This window comes from Sycon ciliatum, chromosome 13, assembly GCF_964019385.1.
Source record: "Sycon ciliatum chromosome 13, ocSycCili1.1, whole genome shotgun sequence".
NCBI classification, from domain to species: domain Eukaryota; kingdom Metazoa; phylum Porifera; class Calcarea; order Leucosolenida; family Sycettidae; genus Sycon; species Sycon ciliatum.
In genome coordinates this window covers 5,803,816-5,824,982 of record NC_088655.1, presented here as the reverse complement: position 1 = coordinate 5,824,982, position 21,167 = coordinate 5,803,816, and the positions used below count along the sequence as shown (strand labels likewise).

At 47.0% G+C, this 21,167-nt stretch overlaps 1 protein-coding gene across 1 annotated transcript in view; it reads right to left on the bottom strand.

Moving 5' to 3' along the window:
• Nucleotides 1-21,167, bottom strand: part of LOC135829090 (uncharacterized) — a 210,879-nt gene that overhangs the window by 149,650 nt on the left and 40,062 nt on the right. The window contains exons 5-6 of the mRNA XM_065341495.1: nt 16,779-16,877; nt 4,360-4,458 (exon numbers count right to left, since the gene is read on the bottom strand). The gene's annotated coding sequence lies outside the window, so the exon portion shown is untranslated. The remainder of the gene's footprint in view (nt 1-4,359; nt 4,459-16,778; nt 16,878-21,167) is intronic.

Sequence of the window (21,167 nt, the reverse complement as noted above, 5' to 3'; positions counted from 1 at the left end):
CTACGGGTGGAGTGGACTGTTTGGTAGTGGGGCTGCTGGGGTGTCAACATCCTCTGTAGAAGGGGATTTGCATCTGTACATTGCATATTGTACAGGAGGCAAAGGTAGGTTCCCTCACCGATTAGGCGATGGCCACCTGGTTGGATGAGGCGAGCCAGAGTGGTTTGTGCAGCGCTCATCCACACGACAATGCCATTCTCCAGGCCTGGGGGGGGGGGGGGGGGGGTGGAGCGCTTGTAGATCATACAATGGCACCTGGAGTCCAGCACTCGAGAGGGTTTCCGGAGGAAGCATAGATGCTGCGATCCTCGAATTGCCAACGTGAAACCAGATACCAGATCTCTTCAAGACATTGGACTTATGAGCACGTTTGAGGTGACGCTAGTAACTCATTAAATGTTTCCCAGGCTAATGAAGCAAAGGAAACCTGCTTGTTATGTTGATAGGACAAACCTTAGGCTCCTCAACAACATTCATAATAATCTAATGGTTTCGCGAGTAAACTTCCGTACCTTCTCCTCAGGTGATATACAAGCAAGAGCTAACAAAAGCACAATGAGTTATGTGCAACAATGAGGTGATAAAACCGGGTCAAAGTAGAATAGCTAAAAACAACGGTGATAAATGCATTACCAATATACATCATGCATATCCATAATTCATTGTTCTGGCTCTCGTTTGCTCGTGCCGCTATATCACCTTGTTGATGAGGAAGGAGACAATGTACGGAAGAATGAATTATTATTATTATTATTATTAAACTCAATCTCGTAGCATGTGCACGCATTGCTAATGTGGGGAGCAACCCCAGAGATGAGGGCGATAACCAGCCATGGTAAAAGTACAAAAGAAAACAAGAAAACAATAGAAAGAAAGGAACAGGGAGGAAAACAAGGCTCAGCCAATTAAGTGAGATAGCCGGAAATTACATTGTTTAGCTAAACACGCGTGAGTGCTGCAGGAAAACGCAACTCAGTACAAACAACTTGGCGAAACTGAGACATGCTGTGGCAGTGGTGGGCGAGGCTTGAGCCAGTCAGAATAGGAATGAAACAAAGGGGATTTTGTAAACTGGACAGTGCGAGCTACAGGTAGCGAGACTTGTGCCCTGGCTGAACGGCTCCGCACAAACCAGTCATAGGGAAAAAGACGCCTTGGTACTTTCTCGAGTTTTATCTTTTGAATTAGCATGTTGCTGTGGAGACTGCGTCGAATAGAAAGGGGGCAAACACGAGCGAGAACATAGAGTTGTGCAGAGGAGAAATCACGGGGCAAGCAAAATAGCATTTTTAATAATTTTCTTTGGCAAACTTCGAGCTTGTCTGATATCGTGGTTGATAACCCACACCACGCTACGTCACAGTAGTCAAAGATCGGACAAATATACAAAGAGAAAAACAGAGATCTACAGTCGTGAGGCAGATAATGGCAGTGAGGCTTCAGAGTTCCTAAAATTCTGGATGCTTTAAGGCAAATATGGTCAGCATGTTTGGACCATGATAGCTTCGAGTCAAGAACGAAATATACAACACTTTTGTCTTCTGGACATTGGGCTGTAGCTTCCAGATCTTCATCCAGTTTACCACGTCATCGATGCCCTGCTGGAGCGATACCGTTAGTTCGTGCACGGTGGAGGCTGAGCGATGAAGGGCGGTGTCATCTGCATAAAGCGAGAGGCCAGGAGTAACGGATGGCAAATCATTCGCGTACATCAAGAAAAGCATGGGGCCAAGAATAGACCCTTGTGGTACACCTGTATTTACAGGACGATCCTCCGAAATCAGGCCGCCTGCTTTCACGGCTTGGGTCCGCATGCTCAGGTATGACGACAACCAGTTGTTGGCGCGGTGGGTGACACGGTAGCACGATCGTAGTTTTGCGATCAGCCCTCTATGCCATACCGAATCGAATGCTTTGGCCAAGTCGAAGAAGCAGAGACCTTGATGGCGCCTTTGGTGTCGCTGAGTGTACAGCTCCTGGACAATGCGGGTCAGCTGTAGCTAGGTCGAGTCCCCACGACAGAAGCCAGACTGGTACTGAGAAAGCGCGGGTGAGAAATGTGTATACAGAATATTGTAAACAACACGTTCACATACTTTCGACAAACTTGGTAGCAGCGAAATGGGGCGATAATTGATAGTGTGCTGACGAGAACCTTTATTCTTATAAATGGGAGTGACAAGAGTAAACTTCCAAACAAGTGGGTATACGCCGCTTGCAAAGGAGATGTTGAAGATGGTGGAGAGAGGAGACGAAATTGAACGTGCCAGACGTTTAAGAACTTCATTGGGAAGACCGTCAAAACCAGGTGATTTATTGATTTTCAGCTTGTTAATGACGGTCCTAACTGTGGATGGGGAGGTCTGGAAGGAATCAAGTCAGGACAGAATAGCAGAGTGTTCCGCAAGAGATGGCACACACCATCGTGTGCCGTCACTAGGTGCGACAGTGGTAAAATGCACGTTGAGCAAGTTTGCAATGTCCCTAGTATCATGAGCAATAATGCCGTCCGGTCTCTGCATTGAGGTTATGGGAGCACTGGTGGAAGTTGGCTTGCGTAGTCGCCTGACGAACTGAGAAAGAGACGGGTGGTCATTTTTTGAGAGCGTGGACTTGATGCTGCGTATGTAAGAGCGATAATCATGTCGAGATAAGTCTTTCACGAGGTTACGCTGGCGTCGATAAGCAGCCAGATTATCCGCTGTCGGGTACTTCCTGGAAACACTGAATGCGTCGTGCTTCCGTTTCACAGCAGAGCGCAGAGCCGGTGTCATCCATGGTGGGTCTGATGAGGGAGACGTAGGCCGGTGCGTGGGAGCGTGAGGCGGCAAGTACAGGTCAAAGATGTGTTGGAGTGTATGCTCGAAGTACGCAAGAGCAACATCGACATCAGGCATAACGCTGAGGGGTGACCAATCGTAGGATTGGATATGTTCGTTTATACGGTCCCAAGTTTGGGGTGGTGCTTTACGGAAGTTAAAATTATAGCGAATGGGGCGGGAAGGATTCCACTGGAGATATTGGGAGGGTGTATTGTTGCGCAAGGAATTAGTAGATAGGAGAGGGAAACGTAGAGAACATAAATGTTGCTCTGCAGCTGGGACTTACATTCCCCACGAAAAATACTTTCCGCCGCACGCGAGTGGTACCAGAAAGCACATTTGGAGATTCGTTTACTGGTGTCGGTTTGATGAATCTCGATGTTACCGATCTGGCGGTTGGGTCGTTCCCTTCCGCCAAACCGTTATCAGTACGTGTACCGTATGGTGTGCTGGTGTGTCTCCTACTACTTTGGGCAGAGCTAGAGGGCTTGCTTTTTCGGTAGTTAGCCGTTTTTCACTCTGAGTCTGTCTGGGCGTTGTTGACATTTGAACTCGTTCCCGTATCAGTTTGGTTTTGAACAGTTCCAGCACTGGTGTTGGTTGGTCGTGCACCTGTGGAGTTGTGGCCCATTTGTTGTAGATCTCCGTCTACATGTAGATGAGAATGTGACACGTGCTGTATTCCACTTGTACCATGCAATGCTACGCTGGAGTAGTATGTCATGGGGCTGGTACGGGGGTCCCCGGGGATGTACACGGTTGAGGGTGTTACATGCAGCCGTTGGCGACTCGCACCCTCTTCGAGTTGCAGAACTCTTGCGGTGAGCTCGTCAATGGTTGTCTTCATGCATACTATTTCTCTATCCCTTTCTGTTCGCTGAGAAACCATCTCGGCAGTTAGAGCGGAAATGGTTGAAGACAGATCGGTAATTGTGCCTATCAGTGCATCCATACCTGGAGAGCCATGGTGTGGCGGATGCGTTCCGATTCCGGAGTTCCTGAGGGCGGCAACAAGGTCCGGGCGGGGCAGCGAGTTCCACTTCTCGATTTGGAGTTGCTGGGCCAGCTTGTGGAGTGCGGAAAGCTCGAGCAGTGCTATGTCCATGTTCTGGTTTAGGGCCATCTACCAACTGTCAGATACTGATTGGGCTTTTAAGCCAAATTGGGCCTGATGCTGGTTTTCTTGGCGAGAAACTGTGGGAGCCTCAGAGCGCGAAAACCTGCACCCTGCTCCAAACTTTGAAAAAGGTCAATTAGCAACGTAACAACATACAGAAAAGGCACGGAAGTTTACTCGCAAAAAACATTAATTTTCATAATGATGTTGAACAGTCTGAAGTTTGTGCTACTACTTAGTATTATAGCATATTTGAATCGCACGAAACCTTTTGTGGACATAATTTCTAAAAAATTGCCAAATGTGAATTTCTAGCGTAAAGCAGACCCACAGGCATGGTCAATACCCACTGAATTTATTCACTTGTGTAATTCTTCTTTCTACTCATATACAAACAAGAATGCATCACGGATGACTTACATTATCCTTTGGTTCCAACGAATGTCCAGAAGTGAGAAGAAATTCTGCTACAGAAACATGACCATGCCTTGCTGCAAGATGTAATGGTGTTCTACCATCCTGGAAGTAGCAGCAAAATAAAGACAATACAAGTACACACATACCCACAGTCATACACATGTTGATGCACACGCACGCACACACACACACACACACAGACACACACACACACACACACACACACATACACTCATGCATGCATGCACTCACACACAGACACATCCAAAAACACACACATAAACACACATACACACAGAATTCCTTTGTGGGACCCCTCAGGATTCTCTTCCCTCTCAGGATTCTCTTCCCTCTCAGAATTCCCTTGTGGGACAAGACAAAGACTGATTATCTACAACGAGCTTGCGCATAATAGATGAGAGAGAGACAATATGGAGAGAGACAATACGGCGACAAGAACTATACACAACATCTCCCCTTCCGGGGAAGAAGGGGGGGGGGGGGGGAGAGAGAGAAAAGGCGTATGTATACAATATATTCTTTTTTCGGGAAGAAAAAAAGAACAAGGAAAATACTATATAATAGAGACTTAGTCGGAGGGAAACATAATTATTAGCACACGAAGAGACAAAGCTAGTTGAAAATCTGATGAGGCCTTTCATACCATTACTCTTCAAAATCAGTACATGGTGATAATGTGACGAAGCACAACGATGTCAATTTACACAGCACATTGGCGGAAAAATCATGATGAAACGTACACAGGCTGAATGATAGTGTGAGTTGCGCCAAAGAGTACACACACTATAACAGGGAGGTGGGAAGTCAAAATAGTACTAGCTTCCTAACAAACTCCTTCTGTCTACACAACTCAGGCTGTAGCTTGGCAATGTAAACAGCCTCTAGCCCATCTAGGTGACATTTGCTGCGAGCCCGCACGTGAATCTTGAAGTGCTCTGGAACATTCTTACATACTGCATTCAGGCATGAAGGGGACAGAAGGATCTCTCTTTACGAATCATCAATTTTGTTTGTGACATGACATGAATAAAATGCATTGTGAATTCCAGTCGTTCGTTTACAAGCCCGGAATCCGCTCACTCTGGTCCTTCCAGAAGTAAAAAAAAAACAGTTCCAGAATTGTATAAACGTGTAATCGAAAGCGCAAAGAGAGAATGAGTTACAGCTAACCATGCGCCTGACAATTCCTTCCTTCATGAGTCAGAGCGGATCCGGAACGCTCGAGGCCGAGGCACGTCCATACAGTGACGTCTCATTCTCTCCCAGACGGATGGATTGAGCACGGCATGGGAACATGGCGATTAGTGCTCAACAGCAGGCTTATTGGAGCTGCCGAGAGATAGAGCATGCGGGACAATGAACTGGCTGGACAGGGATGACGGTCAGGAGAGACAAGGAGCAGTGGCGTGACTGCTGATGAAGAATATAGTTCACAAGTAGGATGGCACAAGCAGAGCGTAGTGCATGCCGGGCATGACTGGACTGACATTTAGTGTTCCCAAACGTTTGACTGACGACGACGACACATGACAAGACTGTCTCGGAGCTGGGGATGCTCGAACTGCTGGCTAGAGGGGGAGAGGGTTCTTTCCTAATTCTACACGCGTAGACACAACAGCTGCCACCATGTGTTCGCCTGTAGCCATGCAGGAGTCCACTGTGGGTGAAGACAAAGACTGATATATTTACAACGAGTATGCGTATAATAGATGAGAGAGAAGCAACGCAAAGAGGGACAATACGGCGACAAACACTATACACAACAGGTGACAAAAATAGAAAACAAACACCCAGATGAGTAAATCGATGGCTGTTCTGGTGAACATTCTTTAGCCAGTATCAAATCAAAGATTATCAGCTTCTCGATAATCTTGCCCGGCGATGATACAACAGTAGAAAGTGTGACTGTGCGAGAGATGAAAATTCTATTTTTCCAAGCCGTGCGGTAGGGCCTGTTCACAAAGCGAGCAGAGATTCCAGGTGTCAAGGAATCCGAGATTTTTCTGGACCGTGATGGAGAGGAGTTCCACCGGACTCATGTCAAAGTTCAGAATGAGCCATCCATGAAGCCTGTTGCCCCATCGCTCCAGCCCAGTCTGCCAGCTGTACTGTGGAGACTTTTAGTCGTTTTGGATAAGAGATAGTTCAGCAGGGCAGCTATTGTGTGTACAACATTGCTCAGTACACATGGAAAGGAGTTTTGTTTTTCCTCCATTTCTGTTTTTTCCCTCCCACATGCATGCCTTTTCCAGGAATATTCCGACGCGAAACATATACTTCATCCGCATCATCGAAATTGTCGCAGTTTGAATAGTGACTTGTCACTTGTTACTGACAACTCCATAAGCTAAACCATACAAAAATTATTACATATGATGATAGTCTGAAGTCTAGAGTAACGTTCCAGGACAGTTAGGCTGAGAGTTTCACACGGAGCTGAAGGAGTCGTTGTCGCCGATGTAAATTGCCGAAAATACATCGTTTCGCAAATTTTCCAGGAAGGTTGTAAGTTGGTCGTGCCTTATGTCAAATGCTTTGACTTTCTCCACAGGACAACAGCTGTTATGCTTGTCCTCTGCTAGCTCTGGATGAATTCTACTTCACCACCAAACGCAGTAAGAATACACGATCGTTGCGAGGTCGGTTGAGTATCGTCGGCGGAATCACCTCGAGCTTGTAATGAACCTTTTTTTAGCCGTTGGATGCCCATTCAATTTAGCTGTGTGGTCACTGCTCATGCAGGTAAGTGTACTATCACGTCGAACGCGCACCCTTTTTCAGCACCACTGGTAGATTCATTCAGTACCTGCACATGCATCACTAGCTCTACACTACTGTGTACACGCAGAGTCTACACGGCCCTCGCAGGTACAGTACTGACTGTCTCAGCATTCCTTGCATGCATTAGTTTGCTGACCCCCTCGATGTTTCTCCAAGCGCTGCGGATTGTTCCACGAAGTTATTCTCACCCCAGCTAAGGTAAAACAATGATCAGTTTTTGAGTGAATCGCTATACTAGTAAGCACGATAAATATGCAGATTGCAATGCCTGACTGATCTCAGCGAGTCGAAAGTACTATCGCAGGAACATCAGCGAAGACATTGCATCTAGTTCAAAATTTTCAGTTTCCAACAACAGAAAATAGAACTTTGCTCTGACCCTATACTGATGACTATCGTCTATGTCCGATTCCTTAACTGTGGTACAACTGCTGGTGATTATATACTCCGTTCTATTTCAAAAGTCAAACTGTGACAATTTCGATGACGCTTAGGAGGTAATTAACTTGATGTTACCTTTTTCTCATTTTTTTCTAAAACAAAGCCAAGTTCGCGTACATTTTTGCAATTAACGCATCCAGTCCAGAAGACATTTCACATGAGGTATCAAGCGTTTTTCTTCCCTTTCTCTCCAGGATTATACAGGGAATGGCTGAAATGAAAATACTACAACATATAGCGAAAATGTACTGAGATATAACTCTCGTGACAAGGTTGAGTTCTCAGAAGGAGATATGATAATAACAACAACAGCGTAGTGAAGAAATTATGTAGCATTATTCACACATCGACGAGGAATAGCATCAAACAATTGTACAGACAACACATTTTCTTTCTGGAAACAAAGCTCAGGATAAAACTTTCAAGTTTGTACAACGCTTCTAACACAGCCGAATGCAATGGATCTCTACCACGTGACAGTACTGAGAAAACGTCATTACAGTACAACTCCCGACTATTAGCATGCGTGGACAGATGACTTTTTGATAGATGAAGTACCACTCTGGGCTTCTTTCTTTGTTGTCCCCTCCTGTGTCCATCTCTCCTCTACGTGACATCACAGTACCCATCTCATGGCCTGGTGATGCTCATTGTCGCTTCAGCTGCATCTCCTCCAGTATTAATCTTCATGGAGTTTCTCACTCTAGCTTCTCAAGTCTCAAAGTTCTGGTTTAATTACGCGGTCTTCCACATTGTCTAAAATCCACTGTTGTTATCACTTCTATTGTCATTGTAAGTCGGTCCTCTCCAGTACGTCTTCACACTTGGCTTAGTGTTGGAACGTTCTCCATTTGATAGTGTTTGTCTTTAACATGTATATTACTCCTTATGTCGTAATTGGACACTGCTCGATTATTCTTACCTTGTGCGTTTCACTATTTGTAATGTGGCTCCTCTGCTTCAGTTTTCGTTCTATCTCTCTGGCAGGGGCAGCCACCACTCGTCTGGTGGGTGCCAGCATCCTCCGGCAGTTGCGCTGGGACTCTACGATACATTCTTGTTCTTCGATAATTAGAAATCTGCCTTTCTAGTTCTTCGCTGTTTGAATTAATATTAAAATTTTATTTGTGCTGTTTCTTGCGGCACTCGCTTTTGTGTAGATTTGACCTTTTTTGCATGTCCGCGTGAGTGCAGATGACATCATGGATTATTTTCTGTCACATGTTTTTCTTTGCGCATGTCGCTCAAGATGTTTGAGCTGCGCCCGCTGGCCGATTTTCTTTGCTTGCTGTTTTCTTTGCCACTCTAGCGTGGGGACGATACGGTGTCGTCCTCCTTGGCTGGGTGTCCGGTACGGGGCCGGGTACGTGCTTCCCCAGCTCTCCGTTCTTTGTTCTTTTAGAGTTAGATTCTTTAATGGTGTTTTGAGAACATGTTTGGTAATGCAGTCTTCTAAATAGATCGATGCCTCCAATGGTTGTGTCTAATGTCAGTGTGCGTTTGCGAGGGAACCGGTGAAACATTTGGTCCTTCGAGCTGGATCCGACAAGTTTCGACTGGTAGTGTCAGCGGTGGTAATGGCGTTTCCGCCACCACCAGAGTTTGTGACTAGTAGTTTTACGCCACGCCATTATGGTACGAGCGTGGGTGAAACTCCTGTTGAGGAACTTGAGGACCGCTGGAAAGAATTGATTCGTCGCAGAACAAACCTTCGTAGACGCCGCACTCGGATAAGTAACCGCATCCGAACACTGATTGCTTGCTCGTCGCCGTCTCGCCGATATTTGCAGCCTGATGTCCGTGAATTGGAATTTGTACGGTCAGAGCTGAATTCGGTTTTAGAAATTATGCGCAGCATGTTAGAATCCCAAGAGAGTGAACAACTGCTGAATGAGTTGGACGAGTGGGAGGCAAAGTTTGATAAGGAGAGTGCTGGTGTGATGGCTGCGATTTTGGATTCGCCTGTTGAGTCTGTTTCTGGCCAAGAGGCATCAGGCCAACAATCAGCAGTCACAGAACAGGTTACCCCTGTGCCACCATTAACATCACCGCACATGCGGCCTGTGCCACCGATCCCAGCACCACACACACGGCCAACACCACCACCGAAGCCACGGAGTCTGAGCAGCAGAGCAACGTCAGTTGGCTATAGTGCTCCAATGAGTAGACTTTCTGAGTGGTCTCCTCATCCGGAACCTGCTGTGGAGCCCCATGTGCATGATTAGCTTGTCAGTATGCAACGCCCGCATGGGGTCAGTGCTTTACACCACTTGAAGCCGCTGGAGCTGCCCAAGTTTAGCAGAAAACGCGCAACAGTTTGTGCGGTGGAGTGAATCGTTCAAGCGGCTGGTGGATGAGGATCGCTACGTATCCGACGATTATAAGCTGGCTAGGCTAAAGGAGGCGCTCCAAGGAAGCTCTGCTGAGGACATTGTGGGCCAGATGTTTGACGGGCCAGGCGCATACGCTGCTGCTTGGGCAGAACTTGACCAATGGTATGGGGGAGAAGACCGCCACAAGGACTACCCGTGTGTGCTACGCGTTGGAGGTCGTCTGAAGACTGCCAGCCACTTGCCTGAGCATACCCGGCATCCGATAATCTTGCCCCAGCACCATCGGATTACTCAGCTGATAGTCGACGCCGAAGATCGCAACTGTGATCACAGTGTGGGCCCAAACCACCTCTTGGCAAACCTGATGCTGCGGTTTTGGATCATCCGTGGCAAGGTTGTCACACGATCTCACCGTGCACACTGCGTGCTCTGCAAGAAGAAGTGGGCCACTGTGGCTTTGCAGCAGATAGCACCGCTCCCGCTATTCCGTACAGCTCAACCGTACCGGGCATTTTCAAGAGTGGGAGTTGACTATGCCGGTCCGTTCCGGACAAAACAAGGACGTGGCAAAACCCAGCTCAAGAGGTACCTCTGTGTCTTCTCTTGTTTGCAATCCTGAGCCTGTCATTTCTAGATGGCGTGTGGCCTGGACACCGAGTCGTTTCTGCTAGCATTCACCCGTTTCTGCAAGCGAAGAGGCGTGCCAGCTGAGGTCGTGCCAGATAACGGGACGAACTTTGTCGGTGCAGAGCGCAAGCTTCGAGAAGCTGATCAAGCGCTAGGTTCTAATGAAGTGGCCGCAAGTATGGCCAGCCAAGGAGCTGACTAGCGTTTCAATCCACCTCTCGCCCCACACTTTGGCGGCGTATTTGAGTGTGTGGTGAAGGCAAAAAAGCACGCAATGATGGCAACTCTGTCCCAGGCCAATCTCACTGATGAGGAACTTTTAACTACCATGGTGAGTGCAGAATGCCTACTCAACTCGCACCCGTTGACCGCTGTCCGGATTGACGTGGATGATGCCGCACCGCTAACACCGATGCACTTCCTAGATGGACAGTGCGAGCTGACTCTGCCACTCGAAGAAGTCGCTGAGTTGCACCCACAGCGTCGTTGGTGGCTCCTCCAACAGCTCCTACGCGAGGTATGGCGGCGAATGGTTTCGAGAAATAGTGCCTCGGCTGAATGTGCTTCAGCAATGGTCTCGACGCAGCCGCAACATCAAGCCCGGTAACATTGTCCTCTGCATTGTGGCTTGTGGCTTGCCGCCAGTGACTATCCAGATATGTTGATTTTATTGTATGCTTTTCTCATAGGTTTGACAGATTGGTGTCGTAGTGTACTCCAGTCGGCTCCGCTCGAGGTTTGTTGCCGTCGTGAATGAAATTACTTGTTTCTGTACTCCAAGCATCCTCTATAATATAATGGATATTGTCTCTCCCTTTCTCTTCCTCTGGCACGCACCAAATTATTCGGTAACGAGAGTAGCGCCGCCAACCATGCCCGATTTGTAGATTGTGGTATAAAGTGTTTTCTTAACTGTATCTGGTCAGGCGTAGTTGTACAATGGAATATGCTCCAGCTTGTAGTAATTGTGCTATTTCTTTACACCTCTACAGGCAATGTTTGAAATTCCAATACTTTTGCGGGGTAGGGTACTACACTAGTTCCGCTTCCAGTATATCCATTGTACAGCGTCGGTGCATTATTTGTGCGGCAGTGGATGAATCTACAAATTCGTGTAAGCGAAGCTATCTTTGTGAACGCGCGTATGGCACACTGTGTGCTGGTGGCATAACTGTGTTTCGGGATGAGTGTGCTCCGCATACTGTGCGGGCGGACAAGTCCTGTTGTATCTGTCTTACCGAACGCATTGTGCGTTGTGCTATGTTACAACGGTCTTGCCTGATGAGTGCTTTGTGCACTGAGTGTCGGCGATATTCCTGGTGTAACTGTCCTAATTGACAAGCACATTATGCACTGTGTGGTAAAACTGTGTTTCTGGATGAGTGTACTTCCTATAGTGTGTTGGTGAACATGTCCTGTTGTATCTGTCTCACTGGATGAACGCATCGTGCGTTGTGCTATGCCTGAACTGTCTTACTTAATGAGTACATTGTGCGCTGAGTGTCAGTGTTGATTCCTGGTGTAACTGTCTTAATCGACGAGCACATTATGCGCTGTGCAATATCATAATGAGTCCCAATAGAACTGGCTCACCGAAGGAGTGCATCGGGAGCTGTGCGACGTCTGACGAATCCCGGTGTGGCTGACTGGAAGAGTGCATTGTGCGCTGCGAGGTGACGGTGGATTCCCAGTATAAATGTCTTACTGGAAGAGTGCATTGTGCACTGCGAGATGACTGTGGATTCCCAGTATAACTGTCTTACTAGAAGAGTGCATTGTGCACTGCGAGATGACGGAGGGTTCCCAGTATTACTGTCTTACTGGAAGAGTGCATTGTGCGCTACGAGATGACGGAGGATGCCCAGTATAACTGTCTTACTGGAAGAGTGCATTGTGCACTGCGAGATGACGGAGGATGCCCAGTATAACTGTCTTATTGGAAGAGGGCATTGCGCACTGTCCAATGCCAGACGAACCCCTCTAGATCTGTCGCCCGGGATGATTGCGTTCTACACTGTGCGACGCCAGATGAGTTCCCATATAACTGTCTCACTGGATGAGCGCCTTATGCACCAATCAACGTAAGGCACGTCCAGCCCGGCAGTGTCCGCCACCTCCCAATATCAATGTCTTACTAGTTGACGTATTGTGCAATGTAAGATGTCAGTTGAGTCTCTGTACGATTGTTTCAACGAATGAGTGCATTATGCCACGTACAATGTTGGGTTGAGTCCCAGTAGAATGGTCTTACCAGATGTACGTATTGTTTACCGAGAGTTATATGTAGAGTTCCAGTATCAGTATGTCTCATTAGAGGAGTGCTTTGCATACGGTGTGGGGTCAGCTGTGTCCTAGTCAAATGTCTTACTGGAGGAGTTCATTCCAGTATGTCTTACTCACTCATCCGATTGTGTACTATACGATGTCAGATGAGTCCCACTCTAACAGTCTTTACGGTTGCATTGGGTACTGTGTAATGTCCGCCACCTCCCAATACCAATGTCTTACTACATGTAGTTGACGTATTGTGCAATATGCGATATCAGTTGAGTCTGTATGAGCGTCTCGATGAATGAATGCGTTCGCCACGTACCAGGTTGGACGGGTCCCAGTAGAATGATCTTACCGGCTATACGTTTCGGTCACCAAGAGTAAAATATTGAGTTCCAGTATCATTATCTGTCCTATTGGAGAAGTGTCTTGCATACTGTGTGGTGTCAGCTGTATCCCAGTAAAAATGTCTTACTGGAGGAGTTCATTCTATATTGTGCGGAGTCAAATTTGGCCCACTGTACTAGTCAGATTGGACAGGTGTTGCGTGCACTTTGCAAAGTCAGATCAGACCTAACTTACTGGCTTCTTGCATGGGCTATGTGTGTTCTGTGTGAGGTCTGGCGGCACTGTGTGAATATTCCTGGATTAATTCCAACAATTTTATGCTGTGAACTTAATCATGCCGGCCCTATCGGTTTTCACTTGTCCCGAGTCTGTTTGTGGCACAACCCTGTACATGATTCTTGCATCCAGATGACTTACTCTGCTGTTCTGTGTACTTTTCCTGCTTGTTCTTTCTCCTTTCTCTTCTCTACTCCCTGCTTTAGAGTACTTCAGGGGTTGGCTATGGGAGGATTGATTCTGTTCAGCCCAAACTGAACCGATATATCTGCTATATGTGATCTTTATAGTCGCCACTTGCTGTTCAGTCAGGTTTGAGAATCAGATGCCTTGTTCATGTGCACTGCGTGGACGTATCACTATCACCTACCTGTTATTACAGTGAGGCCAGCAATGCTCAGCTTTTCACCGAAACAGCCACTATCATTCGATATGGTCAAGTCCTGGCTGGCCAGTTCCTGACACCTGAACTACTATAGACACCCTACATGCTGTCACACTCAATTTGGTGGGTTGTTCCTCAGCACTGAACTGTGACGTACTGCACCAGATCAGGGTGCTAGCTCCTTGGACTATGAGCAACTTTGTGTAGGTCATAGCCTACTCGTTTTTGTCATGTATTCTCTCTGTCAGTCTCCCTGTTTTGTTTGCATCTCTCTGCCTTCTTCCTCGTTGTCGCCGCGCTATGCTATTTCTGAGTCACATCTGGCTGCGGCCAACTACCCTTCACTTTGTGTGTTGTCGCTATTGCTGTCTATGTCTCTGTGTATGCCAGTATATGTGGAGCGTGAATCTAGAAGTTAATGGAAGAGGGAACAGAGTTAGAGCATTTTCGTCTTTTGTCTTTAGTTCGTAGCCTATCCATTGCCCACTTCCAGCGAGTAAAGTGCAGGTGGGCATTGACCTTCACGGTTCTGGGGAAAAGACCAAAAAAATGCATAGTGGGAGCATTGATGGTGAGGCTTTCTGCCCTCAACCGACCTGAGGTCTCCACATCATAGGGACATGTTGTTGTTGTGTTTATTTTACATAAAACGTACCAAAAAGAAAGAAGAAGAAAAAAGAAAGAAGTGACAGGTAACAATTTCAAATTTGGACTTCACGGAGAATTTCAAAGTATTATAAAATCAGAGGCCACATGCCACGTACTGCCACGTACTGCTCTTTTCTCTCCGAAACTCAACACTTGCAAGCCAGATATGAAAGACAGAAAAAATCATCAGTCACACCACCGGGACTCGAACCAGGGACCTTGCTATTCGCGAGCAATGCTCTAACCTACTGAGCTACAGTATGACTCTTATCCACAGTGATGGTCAATCTATCGTTCTTCGATCAATCCATATCTGGCTTGCATCACACTGACAGGTACAGGTACATGATACTAAATGTTAGGATGAGAGACAGTACATTAGAAGTAGGGGAAAGATAAGACAGAGAGCGTTAGGATGAGAGACAGTACATTAGAATGTGGGGAAAGATAAGACAGAGAGTGTTAGGAGGAGAGACAGTACATTAGAAGGCGGGGAAAGATAAGACAGAGAGTGTTAGGAGAAGAAGGAGAGAAAAGAAGGAAACACGTTATTGGGAGGAGTACGTGGAGCGGAATTTGAAAAAATCATGGGGTGAGGCAGATATGATGCTGATACTCAGAGATGATCATGTGCTCACGACTAGTCATTATTCTTCAAATAGCGGTTGGCTGCAACTTTGAAACGTTGTAAGTTATTGGTGCAAAATGGACCAGAAAAGACTCTGACGAGCAGCTGGTTCCAGACGGGGAAAATTGCGCGAGGGTAGGCTCGACACAGGTTGTTGCGGGAAGGGAGTGGAATTTCATTTGCCAGTTGGTGTGCGTGGGTGGGTCTTCAAAACGTACTACGGGTGGCGTGGACTGTTTGGGATTGGGGCTGTGGGGTGGCAACATTCTCTGTAGAAGGCGATGTGCATATGGACAATGCATATTGTACAGGAGGCAAAGGTAGGGTCCTCACCGATTGGCGATGGCCACCCTGTTGGATGGGGCGAGCCAGAGTGGTTTGTGCGCGGGCGGACAAAGCGCTTGTAGATCACACAATGACACCTGGAGTCCAGCACTCGAGAGGAATTCCAGAGGAATAATAAAAAATAGCAGAGATGCTGCGATCCTCGAATAGCCAACTTGGAAACATATACCAGATCTCTTCAAGACATTGGACTTACGAGCACGTTCGAGGTGACGAAAGGAACTCATTATCGTTTTCCAGGCTAATGAAGCTAAGCTAAACCTCCAGCTCTTCAACAACATTCTGAAAACTAATGGTTTCGCAATAAACTTCTGTACCTTCTCCTCAGGTGATATACAAGGAAGAGCAAACAAGAGCAATTACAAATACAATGAATTATGAACTCGGATGGCGAGCTAATAAAATTTTGGTGAAAAAAGAGAAGGACAAAAATTAATGTTACGAGTTACTGTTCATCAACCACCATTTAACTGTTCATCAACCACCATTTTGTCGCACTCGCTGACTGTATAAGATCTGGTTACGTTGGTGGACAGTTAATCATAACTTGTAACATTTTGTCCTTCGCTTTTTTCACCAAAGTTTAATTGGCTCACCATCCGAGTTCAACTTTGCACACCTGATGAGACGTCATGACATATACGGCAAAACATAAGTCGTGTGGAAGAACTTGTTTTTGTACATAACTCGTCCATCACATTTACATGATAGTGGAGTTCAGTAGGATATTGACATTTCGGTTTGAGACAATTTGTCTTTGGTTAGCTTCCCCTTCCTATGTTTATTACATAAACTTGAGCCTCCCAAGTTGGGTGGTCAGTTGTTTTGCGTCGTCGAGTTGTAGTAAGGCCGGTATGTCCAAGAGTCTTACTATTTTCGCCATCATCCAGTAACTTTAGGCATTTGCCGTGGCACGTAGCTCGTGCTCTTCTTCGTTGTGCTTTCGTCTGCACCTTGGAGAATTTTTGGAGCTAAGAGTCACGTCGCCGAATGTCTCAGTACTCCTTGTCAGTTTTGTGCCATTTTGTCGCACTTGCTGACTGTATAAGTTCTGGTTACGTTGGTGGACAGTTTGTCATAACTCGTAACATTTTGTCCTTCTTCTTTTCACAATAATTATTTATAATTCATTGTTCTTGCTCTCGTTTGCTCGTGTTACTATATCACCTTGGTGATGCGGAAGGAGACAATGTACGGGAGAAGCTACATCACGACATGAAGAGAAGGCACGGAAGTTTACTTCCAAAAACTATTTCACTGCATAATTCTTCTTTCTGCTCATACAAAACGAGAAAGCATCAGAGATAATCTGACTTACATCATTCTTTGGTTCCAACGAATGGCCAGAATTAAGTAGATAATCTGCTACGGAAACATGACCTCTATCTGCTGCACGATGTAATGGTGTGTCACCTTTCTGGAAGTAGCAGCAACAACAAAGAAAAACCATGTCCACATATACCCACGAGCATATACATGTTGATGCACACGCACACATGCACGCACACACATACTCATGCATGAACGCACACACAAACACACACACACACACACACACACACACAAACACACACATCCAAAAACACACGCATAAACATATACACACACCTCAGACCCCAGACCTCAGACCTGCCCAACACAGAAGCAATGATAGCGAACAGCGACGTTAGACACAGCAAGTAGTGCTGGGATTGCACACACACAAACACACACATACACACACACACACACACACCTGTCCTGTCCTGTAGAGCCACTGGCACAGGGGTCACGTGGGCCCCGGAGGGTCATCAGAGAGGAAGATGGAGCACGCAGCCTGATGACGCCGGAGATGGTGGGGCAAACAGAGCCGGCGAGAACACACGCATACATGGCTGAACGAATTACGCTGCTGGGCAGTCGGGCGCGGGCCAGTCCTCGAGCACCAGTGACGACCGCGGCCTTGCACAGACCCAAAGCATCGGGCACACACAGCACAGTGCACAGCACAGCAGGCATCCTGCACATAGACTTGCCGGGGCTCGGGAGGCTGAGGCTGAGGTGCGGAACAGCGGTGAACAGCTAGACCACCCTTGCTGCGAAACCAACGCCCACAATCTCCACAGTGGCAAGCCCCTCGCTGCTCAGCAATCGGCTTCACACACACACATACACACACACACACACACACACACCTTGACCTTGACCTTCATCTTGCCCATTGCGTATGCAATGATAGAGAATGTCGTAAAGTTCAAGTGAGAACGCGAGCGCAGAACTTGGCATGTCGTTTCAGGTCTCCTGGTCGACGAAACGGGCGACCACAGACACAGAGAAGAGGATCAGGAGCGGGCTGTGGCGGCGGAGTGCTACTCGCAACTCGTCTCCAGCCGGGACGATCTTGGCAACTGTCAAGCCAGGTGGTCATGCCGATGACTATACTGATGACTATCGTCTATGTCCGATTTCTTAACTGTGGTGCAACAGCTGGCGATTATATACCCCGTTTTATTTCAAAAGTCAAACTGCGACAATTTCAATGACGCTTAGGAGGTAATTAACGTGATGTGACCTATTCTCAATTTTTTCTAAAACAAAGCGAAGTTCGCGTTCATCTGCGCAATTAACGCATCCAGTCCAGAAGACATTTCACATGAGGTTGAAGTAGAATAGTTCGCCTCTTTCTCCACAAGTATTATTTTGATACTATACTGCACGACTATTTATTGCTTCGAGTTATAGATTTAAATTTGTACATCGTGTTCTTCGTTTGAGACTTTGTTTACCGTTCTGTTCTTCTATCAATACTCTGCATTCTCCGCGCCTGCTCTGTTCCTTTCTTCTCTTGCTATTATCATGTTACCTTTCTTCTCTGACTCACACTGACTGTCAATTTGTCTAGTTTCAAATTGTTTCATCATCTGCCGGATCGCAGAGATCGTTCCTGCATTGTAGTTCACGGTTACGTTTCGTAAACATTTTTGCGTAGGCATTTTCACGAGTTATGTTGACGTCATGCGCTATCAGTTATGCGTCATTATTGCGAGCATGCACATTGCTTTTGCCTTCTGCCTTATTTGCATGCCGCGCCTGCTGCACAGGTTAGCATCCCCACGCTTGCTGGCCGAAGCCCCATTGACCGCGCCGCGTGCGTACTCGCACACATCAGCCGGGCTTCTCCACGTTGCCTTGCATCGCCCCTGCCGGTTCTGTGGAGCTCGAATTTAATTTCTCCTTGTTGATTAGCTCTCCCAAGATTGAGTTGTTGGTTTTCTATATCCTTACCTAACTAATTCATTTCCAAGTATCAGTCCTTTTATTTACACTACTGTCAGAGTCCGCCGTTGTGAGTGCTGTGTTCATGTGCGGAGTAGTAGTGGTGAATAGTTGTTGTGCGTGCGTTACACAACAATGTATCAGGCGTTTTTCTTCCCTTCTCTCCAGGATTATACAGGGAATGGCTGAAATGAAAATACTACAACATATAGCGAAAATGTCCTGAGATATAACTCTCGTGACAAGGTTGAGTTCTCAGAAGGAGATATGATATAACAACAACAGCGTAGTGAAGAAATTATGTAGCATTATTCACACATCGACGAGGAATAGCATCAAACAATTGTACAGACAACACATTTTCTTTCTGGAAACAAAGCTCAGGATAAAACTTAAGTTTGTACGACGCTTCTAACACAGCCGAATGCAATGGACCTCTACCACGTGACAGTACTCCCGACAATAAGCATGCGTGGACAGATGGCTTTTGATAGATGAAGTACCACTCTGGGCTCCTTTCTTTGTTGTCCCCTCCCGTGTCCTGTCATCTCTCCTCTGCGTGACATCACAGTACCCATCTCATGGCCTGGTGACGCTCATTGTCCCTTCAGCTGCATCTCCTCCAGTATTGTTTTTCATGGAGCTTCTCACTCTAGCTTCTCTAGTCTCAAAGTTCTGGTTTAATTACGCGGTCTTCCAGGTTGTCTAACATCCACTTTTGTTATCACTTCTATTGTAATTGTCGGTCCTCTCCAGTACGTCTTCACACTTGGCTTAGTGTTGGAACGTTCTCCATTTGTTAGTGTTTGTCTTCGTTTAACATGTATATTACTCAGTATGTCGTAATTGGACACTGCTCGATTATTCTTACCTTGTGCGTTTCACTATTTGTAATGTGGCTCCTCTGCTTCAGTTTTCATTCTATCTCTCTGGCAGGGGCAGCCACCATCTGTCTGGTGGGTGCCAGCATCCTCCAGCAGTTGCGCTGGGACTCTACGATACATTTTTGTTCTTCGATAATTAGAAATCTGCCTTTCTAGTTCTTCGCTGTTTGAATTATTATGTATTTGTGCTGTTTCTTGCGGCACTCGCTTTGTGTAGATTTGACCTTTTTTGCATGTCCGCGTGAGTACAGATGACATCATGCATTATTTTCTGTCACATGTTTTGCTTTGCGTTCAGGATGTTTGAACTACGCCCGCTGACCGATTTTCTTTGCTTGCTGTTTTCTTTGCCAATCAAGCGAGGGGACGCTACGGTGTCATCCTCCTTGGCTGTGTGTCCGGTACGGGGCCGGGTACGTGCGTCCCCAGCTCTCCGTTCTTTGTTCTTTTTGAGTTAGATTCTTCAATGGTGTTTTGAGAACATGTTTGGTAATACAGTCTTCTAAATAGATCGATGCCTCCAATGGTTGTGTCTAATGTCGGTGTGGGTTTGCGAGGGAACCGGTGACACATTTGGACCTTCGAGCCGGATCCGACAGGTTTCGACTGGTAGTGTCAGCGATGGTAATGGCGTTTCCGCCACCACCAGAGTTTGTGACTAGTAGTTTTACGCCACGCCATTATGGTACGAGCGTGGGAGAAACTCCTGTTGAGGAACTTGAGGACCGCTGGAAAGAATTGATTCGTCGCAGAACAAACCTTCGTAGACGCCGCACGCGGATAAGTAACCGCTTGCGAACACTGATTGCTTGCTCCTTGCCGTCTCGCCGATATTTGCAGCCTGATGTCCGTGAATTGGAATTTGTACGGTCAGAGCTGAATTTGGTTGTAGAAATTATGCGCAGTATGTTGGGATCCCAAGAGAGTGAACAACTGCTGAATGAGTCGGACGAGTGGGAGGCGAAGTTTGATAAGGAAAGTGTTGGTGTGACGGCTGCTGCTGAGGCGATTTTGGATTCGCCTGTTGAGTCTGTTTCTGGCCAAGTGGCATCAGGCCAACAATCAGCAGTCGCAGAACAGGTTACCCCTGTGCCACCATTTACACCACCGCACATGCGGCCTGTGCCACCTATCCCAGCACCACACACACGGCCGACACCACCACCGAAGCCACGGAGTCTGAGCAGCAGAGCAACGTCAGTTGGCTATAGTGCTCCAATGAGTAGACTTTCTGAGTGGTCTCCTCATCCGGAACCTGCTGTGGAGCCTCATGTGCATGATTAGCTTGTCAGTATGCAATGCCCGCATGGGGTCAGTGCTTTACACCACTTGAAGCCGCTGGAGCAGGGCCAAGTTTAGCAGAAACGCGCAACAGTTTGTGCGATGGAGTCAATCGTTCAAGCGGCTGGTGGATGAGGATCGCTACGTATCCGACGATTATAAGCTGGCTAGGCTAAAGGAGGCGTTCCAAGGAAGCTCGGCTGAGGACATTGTGGCCCAGATGTTTGAAGGGCCAGGCGCATACGCTACTGCTTGGGCAGAACTTGACCAGTGGTATGGGGGAGAAG